Here is an 18873-nt window from a genome sequence, read left to right as displayed (position 1 = left end):
CTAAGAGTCTTCTCTATTTGTTCTTCTATGATCCTTATAAGAGAGATTGATGCTGACAGCATCCAGGTGGTGTGTCCGTGACTCAGCTGTCACGTCACTGCTTACGGCTTAGAGCCAGTGAGTCAAGGAATGAAAAACAGGTGGAAGGAGGAGGAGAGCCCTCCCCAAGTGCTCACCTCCAGCCATCTCTTCCTGAGCAAGCAGGGCCAATTGCAGAGCACAGGGACACAGGAGAACGAGAGGCAACGACAGAAGGAACGGCTGGTCACCTTCCTGCAAGGGCAGCAGGGCTGCAAGCCCTTCTCCACACCTCACGTGGTGTGGAATAAAAGCTTGGTGTGAGTTAATGGACTTCTGTGAGCCAGAAGTGCCCACCCTGTGTGGTAGGTCTGAAGCCCACTGGCTCTTGTAACTGTGCTCTGTAGACAAAGCTGTACATAGCAAATGTTAAATCCATCTGGTTTAGCTCCTGCTAGAAGAAAAGGTAACATCACAGATGTCTGGCCACATATTGTCACCAATACAAAGTTTACTGCTATGGATCTAATTCCACATCACCCAAAATTCTGTCTGAGAATGGGTCCTCAATGGTGACCTCAAACAGTGACTACAGACACTAATTTCTCTGAAAATCCAATAATTCCTAGGACACAGAAACAAGCCACCTTGAAAGCAGATTCCTAGGTTCAGGTGGCTTCTGAGACACTACTGTCTCTCTGGGTAGGTTCACAAAAGAAATCTGCCACACCTGAGATCTAAACCTAAATTTAAATTTATTTTTTTGCACTGCCTGATTGCAAAGTCAGCTTCTTGTAATTCCCAGTAGCAGAAAGTCAATGACATTTCCAGAAAGTGGGTACTCCACCACTTTCTGTCATGATCAATGTTTAACACATGGAAATCTCTCCAGGGATAGAAACATCTTAACCTCCTCAAGAAATCTGATGCAATGCTTCATAATCTCTACCATACACCAAAAAAAAATTGCATAAGGATCTGACCTTAATTTCTCTGCTATTAGAGGCAGTTTAAGCCTCTAATTCCTATTCTTATCCACCACGGACAGAGAAAGCAAGTGATTCCTTCCCTCTCTGTGACACCCTTTCACACACTTGACACAGTTGCTACCTTGCTTCCCTGTCCATACTCCAAATGCTCAGTCCATTCCACATTTCTTCATCCCTTTTTTTTCCCTAGAGTTCTGTCCGTTCCCACTGCTCCCCCTGGACTTTCTCTGATGATTCACATCTTTTGATCTGAATGACATTCTGGTTTACTCACGCAATTCATGATTTGCCACAATTATTTGGACTTCTCAGCCTCTCCTTCAGCCTGTCAGCTGTCACCATGTGCTTGTAAGTTTAATAAGTGTTCCCAAAACCATCATCAATGCCTTTACTAGTGATCTAAGTAGTACCAGACCCAGATGCATGTGCTGGCTGTCATTTATTCCAATATTACATGAGTGTTGCATGGTTTGGTAGCTGCCAAGAAGCTTGTTATGAATTGGCACTCTTTTGTGCAGAGTGAAGGCAACATCAGAAATTAAAGATGGATCCTGTCCCAAGAAATTAACAATCTATTTTTTTTTACCCCAAAAGGATATACCAACTCCTTCTTTATCATACTTTGCATCTGTGAAAATGAGCATTCATTCTGCACACCTGTTTCATCACAAAAGGAGATGACCACTCCTTTCTAGAAGTCTCGAAAAGGTAGTTATTACCAGCATTATCAAGAGCCACATCTGAGGCTTGGTTTTAACTGCATTAAGCCTTGCTTAAGTCTAAAAGACTTGGTCTGTCTGCATCCCTCTTGCTGTCTGCTCACTCACTGCCTGCCCCAGCTCGGATGCGAGTCAGGCAGCTCCTTGGTTTTCAAACCTGACTGCTCCCAGTCTGAGTGACACATCTTATGGTGCCACAACTGCTGCAGGGTCTGCAGGAATTGTCTGAAAGCCAAGAGCTCTGTCCAAAGCAAGGAAAAATGGCAAGGATATAGTTATGTGAAATGAATGAGTAAAATGCATCAACTCCAAGGCTGCAAGGCAAAGTAACTGAGACTGTGGCATTTTACACCGCTCCTGCTGTGCAGAGTAAACCAATTTTTAGAAGTGCTAAATCATGGCACTAGTTGTGGCAAGCAATGAAATCATCTTATTCTATGGAGTTTTGATCTGCACAGGCCATTACCAAGGTAAAGTATTCCAGCCAGAAAGTCTGTGACTGTATGTTTGCAAAGCACCTGTGACAGCAAAACGCAGGCTCTGCTGTTGCTTCTGGAGCTGAAGAGTTAGTAACAACTCCTGTTGTTTATACGTGCAAAACATTTGGAATTAAGCACAGATTTGTGCTCTATTTAAGTGTGCTTTTAATTACTTTTGATTAGGATAAAGAGGATAATTTTCTTTTACAAATTCTCAGGATATTCAAAACATCTGGAAATTAAAGCAATTCTTTGCATGCCAGGTTATTAGTGTCAACTTCAACATTTCTGAAAAGAGAAGAGAAGAGAAAGAAGAGAAGAGAAGAGAAGAGAAGAGAAGAGAAGAGAAGAGAAGAGAAGAGAAGAGAAGAGAAGAGAAGAGAAGAGAAGAGAAGAGAAGAGAAGAGAAGAGAAGAGAAGAGAAGAGAAGAGAGAAGCCAATGCAATGGGCTTATCCTCTTTATCATGGGATCACAGCAAGGTTGTAATGCTTTATCATGGAAAAGCTCACTACAGCCAGGGATGCAGCCCAGACAAGTTTTGCAGCCCTGAGGCTCCATACAGGATCTCTCACCACCACACTGCAGATCCATGCTGATGGAATTGGGAAGCAGGCATGGATGCTAGTGATTTACTGGGAGAGCAGGAGGCGGCTTGTTTTAATATATGGCACATATAGCATGAATGTGTTAATGGAATTTATACTGTAAAAAATTGTGTCCACACAAAGTATGGAATTACTTGGGTAGGATTTATGCAACAGGCATAAAATCCAATGGAAACAGTCTAACCTTTCTGAGGCTTATTAAGTTTCCTTTTTATTTATGGAAATGTCTTAATATATGCAAGGTGAATGCCAGAAAAAATACTATAGATTTAGTCAAAATCCAGCTCTTGTTATTTATAAACTTTCACTGCTCTATTCTGCTCTTTCTTACATCAGGAGTAAAATTATTTTAAGTCACTGGGCCCAATCCCAAATCATCTGCATGACTCTATTGAATGGGCACCAGCACTGTGGTGGTATCAGTTGACCTCGAAGTGATGCTAAGAATGAGCAAGAGAATGCGAAGCTAAAAATGTAATTAAGGACATTAAAAAATTTGCAATTTTCCTGCTTACTGTTGTATATGTTACATTAAATATACATCAAAGTAACACTCTTCCATTCTTGCCTGCCTGCAAGGAGGAAGATGCAGGGCTCCCTGAGGCTTCCCTGAGCCCCTCAGGACCAGATGGATTTTACTCCTTGGTGGTGAGGAGGATATTTATCCAGGTTACTAAAAAAGGGGTGACACTTGAGTAACCACACTGTCTCTCCATCAGTGGGTAAGGCCCATATCACAGCTTCAACCCAACTGTGACAAAGACTTTCAAAAAATTGCATTCCTACAAATGTCATGAAAAATCAGAGGCACAAATCAGTGCTTTGGTGAAGGAGACAGTGTCCCTAAGGGCTACACCATCTCTGGCAGGACAGGCCCGCCAAGTAGGCCACTTTGAGCCACCAGGAGTGTCACACACAGGGTGGGGTTTGCAGTGCACAGGGAGGAGGTGGATGGAGGGAGAAAAATGTGCAAATCCATTGGAAAACCAGCTTCTGTTCTCTATCAGTGCATCTAAATCCTGCACAAATTTCGTCCTGTATTTTTCCACAGCTGAAGCATCTTAATTTCTTACAGACTCTAATGAATGCAACCTCAAAACACCCCCTGAGGTCAGCTGGGGTTACTAACTGGAGGTAACATTAAATGAGCTTCAGCAAACCTTGCTCTGGTGGTGTCCAACACCACCTCAATCGGCTTCAGCTTCTCCCTAAAGTCACTGCTGCATGGCTGGCAGAGAAGACCTAGGGCTGGCTCCCCACTGCCCCTGGCTGCCCAGCCTGCATCCCAAAAACAGGCAAAACAGCACCAAGCAAGGCTGGTGTCTTGGAAAAGAAACTTGAACATCAGCCCAAATCCCAGCGTGCAGTGCTAATGTAGGAGGAAATCAAATGGCACTGGGTAGAGTCGCTGGCCTTTGGAGACCTTGCCCCTGGAAATGAGTTTGAAGTGAAGCACTGTGTCTTTTCCTCTGATTTTTAAAAGCAAAGGATTTTTAAACTTTCCTGATGAGAAACTTCCTAGTTCCATGGGTCAGGGAGAGTTCAGGACGGGGGCAGATTGCAGCAGGAGAATTGGAATTCTATCACTTCACCCAGTCTGGGGTAGTAAATGGGGGCGATACCACCTGGAGAGCATCCCTGCAGTCAAATTTGGAGCTGCCACTCCAAAGCATGGAGTTTCTTCTGGCAAAACATCCATAGCCACTTCTATAATGTGGATTAATTACCTGCATTTCTCTAAATTTATTCCCAAGAATAATTCTATTCTCTATTCCTGAAAATTTGCATTGTTACATATAAGCAAATATAAAATTACCTTGTTTATACCAACGACAGGCTGAAAAACTTCCATCAAAAGAGGTAATGTTTAGTAAAGTTATAATCCAGTGAAAACCTTAATCTTGCCATGTTTAGACATCTTAACTAGACATCACAGTCTGTAACACTTATAACAGGGTAAGGTTAATTTCTACATCACTCTGTATCACAGGGAAATCTGAAAGCAATGCTCATATTTCATTTATTCTTCACTCCACTGAAACTCCCTATCAAATCAAATCAATGTTAGCTGAAAATAGTGCTTTGCCACAAAAAAAGCACATTCAGATTTGTTCTGCTTCCACCATTTCAGTTATACTTTTCACAATTATTTTGAATGATGCCCTGCAAATCCTACCTTGTCCTACAAAACCACCTAAGCATCTCCCATCTCTCTGAACTCGTCTGTTCTCCCTTTGCCATTATCCCATCAAACTCTGCAACATGGTTATGTCTGCCTCTTCTATAATGCACACGGACCCAGAATAACAGAGCCAAAATATTAGCAAATGTGATTCTTTTAACTGGGATCTTACATGCGCTGTCTAAATGGTGTCTGATGCAGTGCATATGCAGATCTGACTTTGAAAGTGTCATTTAGGGGAAATCCCTGGAGGATTCTCATCCTCTGAGTTTGCCAGCACTGACAGAATCTCACTACAAACACATTTAAACAAATAGGACGGGAGGATGGCTTTTAAAATTCCCTTTCAGGACTTCTGCAAAAACTGTGTTTGCCTGCTCAACAGATATAAAAATGGAAAAGGAGAGGGTGGAAAATGGAATAAGTGATTTGTCTGCCTTACTAAGCAGTCTTAATTGCTTGTGGATTGCAGCTGGCACAGTGGTACAGCCCCACATGGGGATGGAAGGGGCTTTTTGCTGCAGATACAGCATTGCTGAGCCTGCAGAGCCACCACGAAATCCCACCTCAATTCCTCTCCCAATTAACAGCAAAATATGTAGAACAAAGGTACTGAAAGGATCTAGTGGGCTTTTCTTGTTGCTCTGACAGAGCAGTTGTGTACAGCACAGTGTAACACTGAAGTTCAGCTGTTACAAGGATGTGAGACCAGGTCCTCACATCAAGTCCATCTTGTCCCCAGTGCTCTGCTCCCAGTCCTATATGATGCCTTGCTTGCTTGCTGACACCCTGATGGAGTGTGGAGACCTCTTGGTTGGTTCAGTCCCATCCTTACTCGTCACACAGAGTTTGGGATCTGGGCAGTGTTGAATAGGACACAAAGCCAAGGCAGGAACCTGCCTCAGTTAAGGCAGGGACCGTGACACTTCAGCTTTAGTTCCACAAGGTCATGCTCAGCCCCACAGTCAGGCAGACACAAGACAGAGCTGGGACAAAACTGACACGAGGATCCTCAAGAGGAAAAATCCAAAAGTTTTATGGTCCAAATGCCCCCGTATTTTTGCCCGCTGGTACACCGGTTGTCAGTGAGGGGACGGAGGGACAAGGATCACACAGAACATTGCCGCAGGTGAGAGGGAGCTGGGCACAGCTAAACAATCCACCAGCAGTGGTTGCAAGGTGCCACAGAAAGACAGAATCCTGCTGTGGAGCCAGCACAGGAGAACTTCCCCTGGACTTGAACACTGTTTTAAGCAAGCAAAACCCCTGTGTGGCTGCTCAGGAGAGCGTGACGTGTCCGAAGGCTGGCAGCAGCAGCGCACACTGAGCTGCTCCAGGCTCGCTTTGAGCGACAGCTCTGCAGTGAGAGCTGAGCTGCACAACCCCTCCTCAACACAGATACAAAAACAGAAACAAAGCACTTCAAATTTGTCAGTTCCCTTTCTTCATCTCTGCCTTGCACTTTGCTTTAGCACAGCGATATCCTCCAGGGTCTCCTGATCAATCTGTGCCTCCTGCACCACGGCCATTCCCACCCCATGTCCCCACTGCACGGACCCTGCCCCCAAATCCTCCTCTCCTTCTCCCTGGTGCCCATAAGAGTTGTCAGCCTTGAATTAATGCTGACTTAAATGTTTTAATCACCCTTAGGAAGTTCCTGCTCCTAGTTTGTTTGGGTTTTTTTTTAATTCATTGACAATTTGGGATGGTTTGCATATTAGCATCAGCACTGCCTTACACAGTGGCCATCAGAGGTTGAAGTTGTCACAGATGCATCCCAGTGGCATACCAGTAATCCTTTTCCAAGTTAATTGGCCCGGGCACGCTGCACACAGCATTGCATAAAGCCGTGGTTTTACCTCTCTGGCAGTGTCAGCCAGAAGCTGGCTTTGCTCCCGGGCTGATGGCCCCACAGGGCAGCGTGGAGCCCCCCCGAGCCCATGTCAGACACCCTGTCACACTGCCACCAACAGAGCCAGCACAGCAGGCAGCCTGCAGGGCTGCGGATCACGGTGAGTGCACACAACTAAAAATAGTTCAGGAACTGTGAAACCAGGGCATCCACCTGGATACCACGGACGAGACCTTCTTCCTTCCAGGGGTCACATACAGCCAGTGTTTCTGCAGAGTGAGAGGGAAAAGGCGGGTTCAGAGCACCCACAACACTGCTATGCTCTGGGGGAGCATCTCGGTCACTTGTAGACAGACTCAGACACCAAGCCTTTAAATCAGGTGCTTAGCATCACCTTAGCATGAATATTCTGTATGTTTTTATCTCCTGTGTCCACCACTTATCTGGTAAATATTTTTACTATGTAACTCACATTAAAGAAAAAAAGTTTTATACAAAAATAGAGCCAGAACACATCTTTACACATCTCAGGCTATTCTGCATGATAAATTTGGTTGGCTGAGCCTTCACCTCCAGCTACAGAGACCCCAGCCTTGCTGCTGGGTTTCCTGGGGCTTGACCAGAGGAACTGCATCCCAGCTGGGGTGGACTGACAGGGTTGTCTCTTCCCAGTGAGACAACCCTGGTATTACACCTGCTGAATATTGTACTTTAACATCACACCTCTACTTCCTCAGCATCCCCAAACCCACATAGTGCCAGGCAAACTGATTTAAGCTTTTAAGTGTCTGACCAAAATGGTTTCCTCCTCCCTCCCTGCAGCTTTGCTCCCCATAGAAAGGCACCAAGTGGTATATTTGAAACACACTAATGCACATCTATAGGTGAACTGCATATTATCCTATACATTGGGAGTTAAAGATCCTTAAACTCTAACCCAATAGCAAAAAGACAGAAAATCCATTAAGACATACATCCTCTTTTCTGCTTCTGAATACATTATGCTTGCTTGCAGGTACAGTGCTCATGCAAACACACAGAGCTGGGCTCCCCAAATCTCCAGGTGTCTGCAGAAGGACTGACCAACTCCCCTGGCACCAAGCAGCAACATGGCCTGATGGGTTTGCCACAACCATGATGAAGGGAAGGATGGGGCTGGATAGGGCTGCACTGAATCCCTTCCATTCCAAACCCAGGGGATCTCGAGTGAATTCTCTGGTCCCCATTAGTGCTGTGAGACCCAGCACAGGGAGCTGAGAGCTGGAAGGGCTGTTTCAGTCACTCTGTGCTTCTGATGCTCAGCCATGGGGATCCTGAGTGGCACAGGTTAATGGGCTGCACACATTTCCTAATCCTCATGAGCAAACACTGCCAGGAATGATTACTAGCCCTGACAAAGGTCATGCTCTACCAGGGCTCTACGCTCATTGCATCGGGATGTGTTTTCTTTAAACTTGCATGTAGCTGCTGAAGCTCCATTATTCTCATGCATTTTATTTCTGACACAGCTTTTTTATTGGTAATACCCAGTGCTTGGTGCTGAGCATGGCTTTCAGCCCCCGAGGAGAGGAGAGGAGAGGAGAGGAGAGGAGAGGAGAGGAGAGGAGAGGAGAGGAGAGGAGAGGAGAGGAGAGGAGAGGAGAGGAGAGGAGAGGAGCACTGGGAATGAGAATCAGTGTACTGAGTGGTTTCAGTTCACAACAGGCAAGGTTTAATACAGTCAGGAGGAAAAACAATCCTTCAAAATGGAAAGTAAAGTTGAAGGAATGGGTGCTTTTTAGTTACAGCCTGCAACTGCAACTTAAAGGTGTCAGAGTATCCCAGGGACCAGGACAGCTACTCTCATATTCATGCAGCTCCACCTAATCTGCTGCTGACCTCACTTTCCCTATAATCATTTTTCCAGGAATCTCCATTTTGTCCCTTGTCACCTTCCTCTCAAGTTTCTTCCCTGTCCTTTCATGCTATTTTTTCCTCCCCTGGCTGCAGGATGTGATGTTTTCCCTCTCTGCTCTCCAGCAGTAGCAGAGCTGTTTGTGTGGAGTGCTGGTGACATATTGTGGCTGGGCTGGTTAATCACACATATTCCCAAGAGCTATCAAAGCTGGTTGCATCCGAGCTCTGAGCTAACACAAAATACTCATACTGCCCCCTAAAATCTATACCAGCCAGGGGGGCTGTGGTTATCCACGTGCTTTGGGCTCAGCCCTTCTGCCTGCTGTGGTTCAGGGTTGAAGTCTGAAGGGTTTTACACTACTGATATATAATTACATACAGGCATGGAGTATTATTTAACACATGATCTTGACTTCAAAAATACTGTGATTTAAGCTTGAACTTGATGATATTTGCATATAAATATAGATTCTGGCTTTGTGTTTAAACTGTATCATTTAACAGAGTGGTGGGGCCAGGCTCTTAGGCACTACAAGCAAGGTAATTGTTTAACTGACATCATTACACTGATTTAAGGCAAGAGGATTTCCTGCATGCTAAAGCATATGCAAAAGTTGCTAGCTGTTTATTTATTAATTGTTATAAATTGTTCAAGCCTGCATTTATAAATTTTACAAACCCAGAGCCCAAATATACCTCATGTCAGCAGGTGGAGAGCGGTGGCAGCACCTGCAGGTGCTTCCAGCAGATCATATTCAGGATACAGAATAGCTGCACAGTGGTAGCCAGAAAATATTCAAGTCCTTCCTTGTGCCCTCATGCCAAATGACGTTTCAAAACTGCGACATTGAGTAATTTAAATTCTGTCAGTTTATGCAGCATCTCAGTTATCCTTTAATAGTATAGTTACTCTTCTCTCAGAAAAGAGTGGTGTCTAATCACGTCAGGATTTTCTTAAGTAATTCTGCCTCAGGGTAAAGAATATTTTTTTATACAGCAGCAGTGGATCTATATGGCTTTAAGAGGCAGATTCTTCTAACACTCAGGGCCAGGCTTAGAGGAGGCTCCTGAACTGATTCTGTCAAAAAGTGTTTGCATTTTCTTCAGGGCAAGTTAGAAAAGGGAAAAAACCTAAATGCGTTTTGACATTTGTATTTGGAGTGTTATCTGTCAAATATGCCAGGACCAGATCACAAATTTCCTCAAGATTGTCGTGGCTTTTCTGCCTATCAATAGCAATCGGGAGCTCACACAGGATGTAGGCAGAAAAGCACCCTGATAGAGTGCAATGACAGATTTCACATTAGGATGGAGGAGGAACAGGGAGCAGCCAACAGCGTCTTAAAAACTGCATATGGGTCTTCTCAGTAAGTGAGGTCTGACAGGACAGTTTGCAAAAACCAGAGAGGAAACAGAAACCAGAAGGCTGCCCAGGGCCAGGGCTGAGCTACCTGGAGCTGATCAGTGGCTGATCACCATCTGAGTCTTTATCTCTTTTCATCTCTTATGTTTTCTGATGCTCTGGGCAAGATTATTCTGTAGGAAGTCTTGACCTTTCACTTCCTATTTATGTGTTATTTTGGAGCAACTCTTCCAGTCCCCTGTACTCTGAAAGCAGCTAGGGGCATAGGGACTATGCAGAGAAAGTCAAGCAATGCCACCAGGGCTGAGGGATGCTGAGGAGCAGAGAGGTCCCAGGATGGACATTCCCACCTCCTTCAGAGCCCCAGTCCTGGGAAGAGCTGCAGCACTGGCCTGGGTACCTGCTACAGCAGGACAAACAGCACTTGTGCAGGACATCCAAGAACAGCCTTGCATGTGCCTGTTCAAAATCAGTGGCAGCAGAAGAGAGAGGCTGCTTAGATTTTACATTGCTTCACCTATTTAGTCCCACAGGTTGGTTATTGATTCTACAGGTGACATTACACAAAAGCCCCCATGGACTACATGACCATTTAGGACAATTTCTTTCTCCAGCACATCAAGTTAGACCTTTCTGAGGTGATCTGCCCCTCCATCACACAGCACATGGCTGTTTCCAAAGCACTCTATTCTAATATTCTAGTTTATTACCATACAAAGAAGAGATCTGCAGGTCCCAATATCATATGAAAATAAAATTCACTCTGTGCTGGTTGCATTCCTAGGCTTAATGTATTGGCACTGCTAGCAAAACTGAGGTACCACATGTATTAGCTACACGGATTCGTGGATGAGGAATGCACAAACTGGTGGCACATCACACTCCAACATTAGAGCAAAAATGCCAGTGAAATGTAATATTGTGTAGAGAGATGTGAGCTGCTCTGGGGTGTATTAGTAGTCAAGCTGAACTGGGGGGGAAAGATGTTGGTCAGTTTGCTGCTGAATATTCTTGAAATCCCATGTGGTAAAGCAGTGCTGGTCTGTTTGACCACAGGTGATTTATCCTTAGCAAAAGCATGTTTGCCCCAAGATTTTTCAACGATCAATACCCCGAGTCCTGCTACAGTTGCTGTCAACTATTTAATGATGGATGTTTAATCACTGGTGGTGAATTAGCCCCTGGTCTTCTCCAAACACCAGCATGTGCCTGTAGCAGAATCTGATTTTCATCCCAGACAGTGAGCTCCCAGGTAGCTTTGATTTCCATAAGGTTGCCCCTGCACCAAGAATACCTTTCAGTCACATCCAGGCAGGCAGGCATAGGCTTCAACAGATGTTTGCTTCTCACACAGTGAATGCTTCTTCAGAGCCAGGGCAGAGCCCACAGGATATATTTGGCAGTGGACTGCATTTTTCCAGGGTTTGAGATGTTGCTTGCAATGCAAGATTGCAAGATTGCAGGAGGCACCACGACCCCCTGTGCCATGTGACATGGAGCCTTTTGCATCTTCCTTCTCTCAAGGTTCCTGGGGAAGATGCTCTACAAAGCACCAATTCTTAAAAGTAGTTGATGCTGAGCACCAGCTCTTCCTTTCCTCCCATTTTCATTCCAACCTGGTCCTAGTTACTCCTGTCCCCACAGCATCTAACTGCACATAAACACTAAGTTTTTGTAATTCCTCCTCTCCAGTGGGCCAATGTATTAGTCACTGACACTGTGAACAGGAATCATGACAAGACTGATGGAGTCCCCAGAGGCCAGGTGGGACAGCGAGGTGGCACACAGAATGACTCTTAATATAGCTACCATCTATTTCACAGCATTTGTAGATTTGAATATGTTACATATCTGAATAATTTACTAAATTCAAGGGAGTTTTAATACCCATGTTTTAGCTTTAATTCCACTTTCCTATCAAAACCTAATGTTTTCTGAATCCTATATCACTACTGACATAAACAGCTCCTGTTTCCACATTCAAAAGAGGAAAAAATAACGCATCAATAATAGGGAATATAAAAGGTAGATTTATTTTTAGCATCACCAGAATTTCAGAGCTAGGATATAGAAATGGATGAAAGTGCTATGGCATGGCCCATCACATGTGCTGCTAGGGAAGCATCATTGCAGAGCAGAATAGAAACATTTCTTCATTTTATTTATTTTGGAATCAGAGGGGTTTACAGGCATCATAACCCCTGGGAATAAAATGTACATGGCAGTAAGGGCAGTTGGGAGGCTTAACAGAAGCAGCTCTGGAGAGGAGCAGGGACACTCACAGAAGAAATAAGCCAGACTGCCCTGAGCAGGAGCAGCCCAAGCTCTGGAACTCAGCCCTGGAACAAAACTCAGTGCCCCTGCTCCACAAAGGCTCTCAGCTCATCCCAGCACAGCCAGAAGCCCCCAGCCAGCCCTGCACTTCCCAGGACTGCCCCAACATCAGCCCAGCCCTGGCCTGCCAGCTCACCCAAACAGACCTGTGAGATGTGTGCTGGCCTCCAGAGAGATGTGTCAATAGTGGGGAGTGCACGACAGCCTAAAAGAAAAATCAGGGCCAGGGCTGCTCATTTTAGGACTCCTCACTGTCACTGAACCCAAATACCATCTCCTCCCAGCTGCAGCAATGGCTGCAGGGTGCAAACCCCAAGGAGCACAACTGATCCTAAAACTTCAGGGACTCCTTTCCACAGAGCATCAACCAGGCTGAAAACGATGCTGATCACCATGAAGGCTCCACATGTGCTTCTGTCCATCTGCAAACAAACACAATGCAAGTTCCTTCAAGTATGAAATAATGCAAATAAGACAACTCCAGAAAATCTCAGCAAGATCATACCAGGACATGCCATAGCTACCTCTAGTGCCTTACTAATGGGTAAAAAAAATATTTAAATCATGTAATAGCTTTCTCACTAGCTACTTGCAAAGCACCCAGATCAGTGGGAAACCTGAGCTCTACAGCCCATCAGGGGGATATCAAAAGAGCTTTTTCCTGATAATGAAGAGGAGGAAGAGACACCATAGGGGATGTCACCACCGAGCTGAGCTGGGAACTCACAGAGGTACTTCAGCATCTGCTTGAAAACACATTAAAGCCCTTCCTCTTGATGGACACATTTGCAGTATAAATGGTTGTGTCCTCTTTATTTCACTCTGAGGTTTAATTAATATATAAATCAAACGCTTATAAAACTCACAAATGCTTGGGAAGATGTAAAATTTAATTAGTTTGCCCACACAACTCCATATGTCAACTGTTAGCTCAATTACTCTTTGCCATGAAATACTGACTGCACTTTCCCATATTACTAATTTCCCTCTATCTCAAGTCATGCTTAATCAACACCCTGAACCCAACACGCACACGCTTGTGCTAAATTAAATATTGAGCACAAGGAGCAGGAGCCTCTTTAATGAAACCACAGCTGGATTTTGCTCAGAAATGAGATCCTCATGCAATATTGGGGCAGAGGATATGTGGGGTAATCCCTGGGGTGTGGGGCAGGTTATCACGTGCTCTGGGATGTGCTACCAGACCAGCTTACAGGATGTGCACTACCCTGCTCATGTTCTTCCATGGAGCACTGGAGGAAATACATCCCTGTCTGTGTTTCCTTGGGATGGAGCAGAAGCTGTGGGGCAGGAGGAGGTGAGAGGAGGCTGAGAATGAAGCACAGGGCAGGGATGGGCGAGGAGGGGCAGGCAGTGGATGCACTGTGATCAGCTCAGGTGTGTGGTGTCAAAGTGCAGATGTGCAGCAGCTAAAGGTGGGGATGAGGGACCACTGTACCCATTAAATATGCATTAAAAGCACGCTCAGGTCAGCCCCGAGTCTGGCAGTGACAGCCAGTGCAAATGAGCACTGACGCTGCATTTATTCCTACTTCAAATTCCTCAAGAGACAACAAAATATCAAAACTATCATCTGGAAAGAGTCCAAAAAAGAGTCCAAAAAATTCTCCATCCTCCTGAAGCCCCTCCCTCTCCCCCATCCCCACCCCCAGGGTGAGGGCTCTGATAGCCCCTTGGCCGGGCTCTGTGCCACGCTGTGCCTGCAGCTTTCTCCTGGCCAGCCATGCCACAGGGTGACGTGGAAGTGACCTTTGCTGGCTCACCCAGCTGCTCCCAGCACAGAGCCAGGCCATGGCCTCCCATGAGCTCCCAGATGACCCATCCCACAGAGGACAGATCCCGCCTGCCTATGGGGAGCAGGGGGACATGGCCATAGCGCTGTCACCATGGCCAGTGGGACTGTTCAGTGAGGAGGAGGATGGTGGTGGCTGGAAATGCTGTGGCAGAGGGTGTAGCATCCAAGTGGAAATTAAAAAAGCTGCGGGGGGATGCACTAAACAGTTTTGCTGCTTTAAGGAGAAGTGCCTTGGAATAAAGATGCTTATAACTACACAAAAATACTGTAAATTAAGCTCTTATTTTTCCCATTTGTGCTACTTGCTGGTATGTAATTTTCTTGTTTGTGCTGTGAATACAGACTATTCATTTTCCCTAAAACTATTTTCTTGTTGATTTTGCTTTCAGAAGTTGGTGTGGGAGCAGAGCCTGGCAATGACCACTGCACATGAGCTGCCAGCACTGCCTGCCCCTGGGGCTTCTGCTCAGAGCCACTTGCACCAGGCTTTGACAATCCTGGAAATGTTCCTTCCACTGTCCTTCCCAAGGCAAGGGTCCACTTGCCACTGGCCCTTGGTTTGCTCCCACGGTTTGTGTTTTGTTCCCCTCCCTGTAAGGTGGGAGCAGTAAGCCTTGCTACCAGACCTGAGATGATGCTGGATGATGCTCTAAGTCAAGGATCAAGCTTGGATCTCTCCCATTTACCATGCATAGCTCAAATCTCCCCTAAGCCCATGAGATCAAGTAAGAGCCCCATTTCCCTGTGACCATCTCAAAAAAAAAATATATACTTTCAATGATAAAAACCACTTTGAGGATGGAGTTGGGGATTTTTTTATGAGCTATCCTATATAAGCATAGCTGGAACCCATTATACTGGAACGTATATTATATAAAAATTTTTAATTCTTGAACTTCTTTCTTCAGGCAATCAGCTTGTTTCTTTAATTCATATTAGATCTTCATATTCAAGTCTCATTCTAGTTAATCATATTTTTCAATTAAATTCAATTGTCTGTGCTCCCCCTAAGTTCCAATGCTTCCCTGCATCTCTAATACAGGCAAATTTTGCATTTGTTCCTCTTACTTTCCTTCTTTCTTTTTCCTTTTTTTTTTTCCCCAAGCTGGTAACATTTTGCTTAACAAAACCAATTTCCAGCAATGGGATCATGTTTGCATTGCCCATACAGAAGTGACGGCTTACTAAAACAACACTGCTGGGAGGGAAAACATGTTTTTTTACAGGCCATCTGCCTCTGCTTGATGTCAGGATGCTTGTGCTCCCCATGGTCAGGGAGGAAACTCAGTCACAGAGCAGCAAGCCTGCAGGGACAGGCTCCTGCATCAGCAGGTGGAGGTGGAAAACCTTGTTGTTAGAGGTCAAGGAACATCCCTCTGCTTTTTAAAGTACCCCTTCAAAGCACAGCCTTTATGCATTTACCCCTTCTAAAGGGAGAAAAGGAAGTGTTGGAGGAAAAGGAAGTGTTTAACACCATGGAAAGCATGGTGTTAAACACGGGTTACAAGTACCTGGGAGAGCTCAAACCAAGTCAGACTGCTGATTCCACGTGTCTGATATTCAGTGCATTGCAGCTCAGCACTCCAGACACACGAGCACAGATCACTGCCCAGTATTGGACCCAAACCCATCCCCCCTGCAAGCCATGCCCCAGCTCTGAAGTCCCACGAGCCCTCTGCAGTCAGACAGAACCTCCTGGTGAGGATGGGGAGACCTGGGCAGAACCAGGGCCACTCAACAGACAGGGAAAGCAGCTGACAAAAGAATGGAGAATTTTTAGGACAGTTTTGTGCACAGCTGTGAAGCACCCAGGGAGCAGAAGAACCACCTTGGTGGTGAAGCTGACATTCATCAAGAAAACTGTTGGCAGTGGGCAGACTTCAGACAACACTTAGTGAATAGGTCATAGAAGACAAAATCACGGAATGGCTTGGGTTGGATGGGACTTTAAAGATCATCTTGTTTCAAACTCCCTGCCATGGGCAGGGCACCTTCCACTATATCAGCTGGTTCAGAGCCCCATCCATCCTGGCCTTGAACACTTCCAGTGATGGAGCATCTACAGCTTCTCCAGGCAATCTGTTCCAGTGCCTCTACACCCTCACATGTGGTAAAGAATTTCTTCCTAATATCTAATCTAAACCTACCCCACTTCAGGATAAAGATGGGAAAGCCACAGCAGCCCAAGGATAAACCTCTGCACACAGAGGTGATGTGTATTATCAGCTACATCTTTACCTGACCATTTCTCTGACACAAGAGTGCAAAAGGCACTCCTGTCCTGCCCAGTAGCACGAGACCTGGCATTTGCAGGGAAAATCCTCCTGTGGGATTTACTCAGTTATTGCATTAGGGGTGTTTTGCTGCTTTCATGCTATAGCAAAGTCTGGCTGCTTCACCATGAGTGTCATAATGATGCCTTCAGTGCTTCTGGAAAGGTTACAGGGACCAGAGGACCAGAGATCAGGTGAGAAATTCAGTTTCCACCGCCTTTTTTAAATACTAATAAAATACTAATAAATGCTGGTTATGGTAAAAAAGGAAGAAACAGCCCCCAAGTGTATTTTGAAGATGGAAAGACCAGCAGGCAAAGAAAAAAAAGGCCCCCGGTTTTATTATTTTGTATAATCAGACTATAATTGGAGAGCAGACGCTGTCTGTAGCACACTGCCATTGGGGACTCTGGTTTTTTAATAAGAAATCCATGAGGGAATTAGATGCTGCTTCAATGGTGTTCCGGATGATTTAAGGGATGCACCTGGAGCCAGAAATCATGCCTTCAGTTGCTGTACTTCACCAAAAGCAAAGAATGTAGGTGCCACTTGTAAATCTCTGCTAAAATTGGGTCTGCAGTGGCAACAGTGAGAGCCCCTTAATTATAGCAGTGCTTTTGGGAGCTGTGATAATTAGGAGTTTCCGGTGTTCTGGAAATCAAAGTGGTTTCTATTCTCTTCTTTAATTAATCCCGGCTTTTATCTGTGAAAGTGGAGATGAATTAAGGTTCTGCTCTAGGCAAAGGGCAATGATGCTTGTGCAGTCCCTGGCAGGGTGAAGCCACTGGACCCCCAGGATGTGAGTGACATCCCTCACACTGCAGCATCCCTGTTCATCCCTGTATCAGTTCCTGATATTTTGAGGGATGAAGGGGAAAGACCAGAGGGTGACATGCCTCAACCACACACAGGGCTGTGCAGCCGTGTATCCATGGCAGGGGGAACAGTGCCTGCCTGCCTGCAGGAATTCAGCAGATAAAAAATACCCAGCATTTATATTCATCACCTCCCTACATGGGAAAGGGAAGTCAAGGAGTCAAGCTGCACAAAAATAGCAAGACTGGTATAAAATCATTATTTTTTTTTCCAAAGGAAATTATTGTTATGGACCAGACCTTATGTGTCTCTTACAAGATGACAACAGTAGTATGGGATTTGTGGCAAAACTATGCAATATGACCAAAGTGAATGCTTCCATGATGTCAACTGCACGTGTATGGATGGCACAGAGAGGTTTCCAGCTGTAAGTAAAGCCTCAGATGATGGCATGACCTCAGTGCTCAAATCAGGAGCATCTGTCACCCACCGGAGCAGAAGGTAGCATAATGCAATTAACCCATACAGCTAATCAATCAAATCCAGCCCCGGCAATGTTATCAAGGAGATGCCTGGAAATTATTTTTTATGTCAAAGTCTATTTTTAGATCAAAAAAAAATCGAGACCCATTCTGGAAAAGCTGTGCTCCAGTTCGGGGCATCTCTTTTTTGTTTCCCAACAGTGAATTCTGCTGCAAGTACCCAAACCACGAGCCCTAGAGCCGTGCCCCAGAGCAGTTTTGTCTTGGATTAAACAGTTCTCCCAGAGAGAAACTGAATTTCTACATGCACCTTTCTTGACTTTTGGTCTGTTTTCTCCTTTTCCTACAGATGGCGCCTGCATGACAGGCGGAGCGGAGCCCGGCGGGAGCATCTCTAGCAGGTCTCCTCGGTGAAGGGCCGATAAATGACACTTTTCCCCGAAAAGCCAGGCAGTTGAGAGAGCGATAACCTGTCGGGAGCTGATTAGTAGCAGGAAGGCGTTTTCTGGTAGCGCCACGTTAACCGTGCTTCCCCAGGGGAATGCTGCCTGACGCCAGGCGGGAGGGGGACAATGGGGGACATCCAGAAGCTGTATCCAGGGTAGCCCAGGTGTGCACAAGCCCTGCATGGACACCTTGAGCCCAGACATCCTGCTGAGCACCCAGGCAAGCACGATTGTGGCAAGGCAGTGGCAAGGAGGATGATGGGGCTGAAGTGTCTGGCACGGCTGTGCAGTCACCCGCGCTCAGCTACAGCTCACCTCTAAAGGCCAGTCAAAAAAACAAGCATTTCATTGGCATTTCTGGATCACCAGCAGGAGACATGCAGCCGATGGTGGGATTGGTGTGGCTACTGACCAGACTCTTAGCAGCACACAGCCACCACTGCCCCCACACAGCCCTCAGGTGGGAGAAGGGTTTTGGGGGTACAGCCCAACTCTCCCCACCTGGGATACTCTGGGAGGGACACAGCAGTGCTTTGTCATGCCTGGAAACTACTCCCAGGCTGCTTCCCCTCTGCCTGCTCCCTCCTGGCACTTCCATGAG

Source organism: Sturnus vulgaris, chromosome 7, assembly GCF_052056855.1.
Source record: "Sturnus vulgaris isolate bStuVul1 chromosome 7, bStuVul1.hap1, whole genome shotgun sequence".
NCBI classification, from domain to species: Eukaryota; Metazoa; Chordata; class Aves; order Passeriformes; family Sturnidae; genus Sturnus; species Sturnus vulgaris.
The sequence above is the reverse complement of the archived record's forward strand: the minus strand, read 5'-3'. Positions refer to the sequence as shown.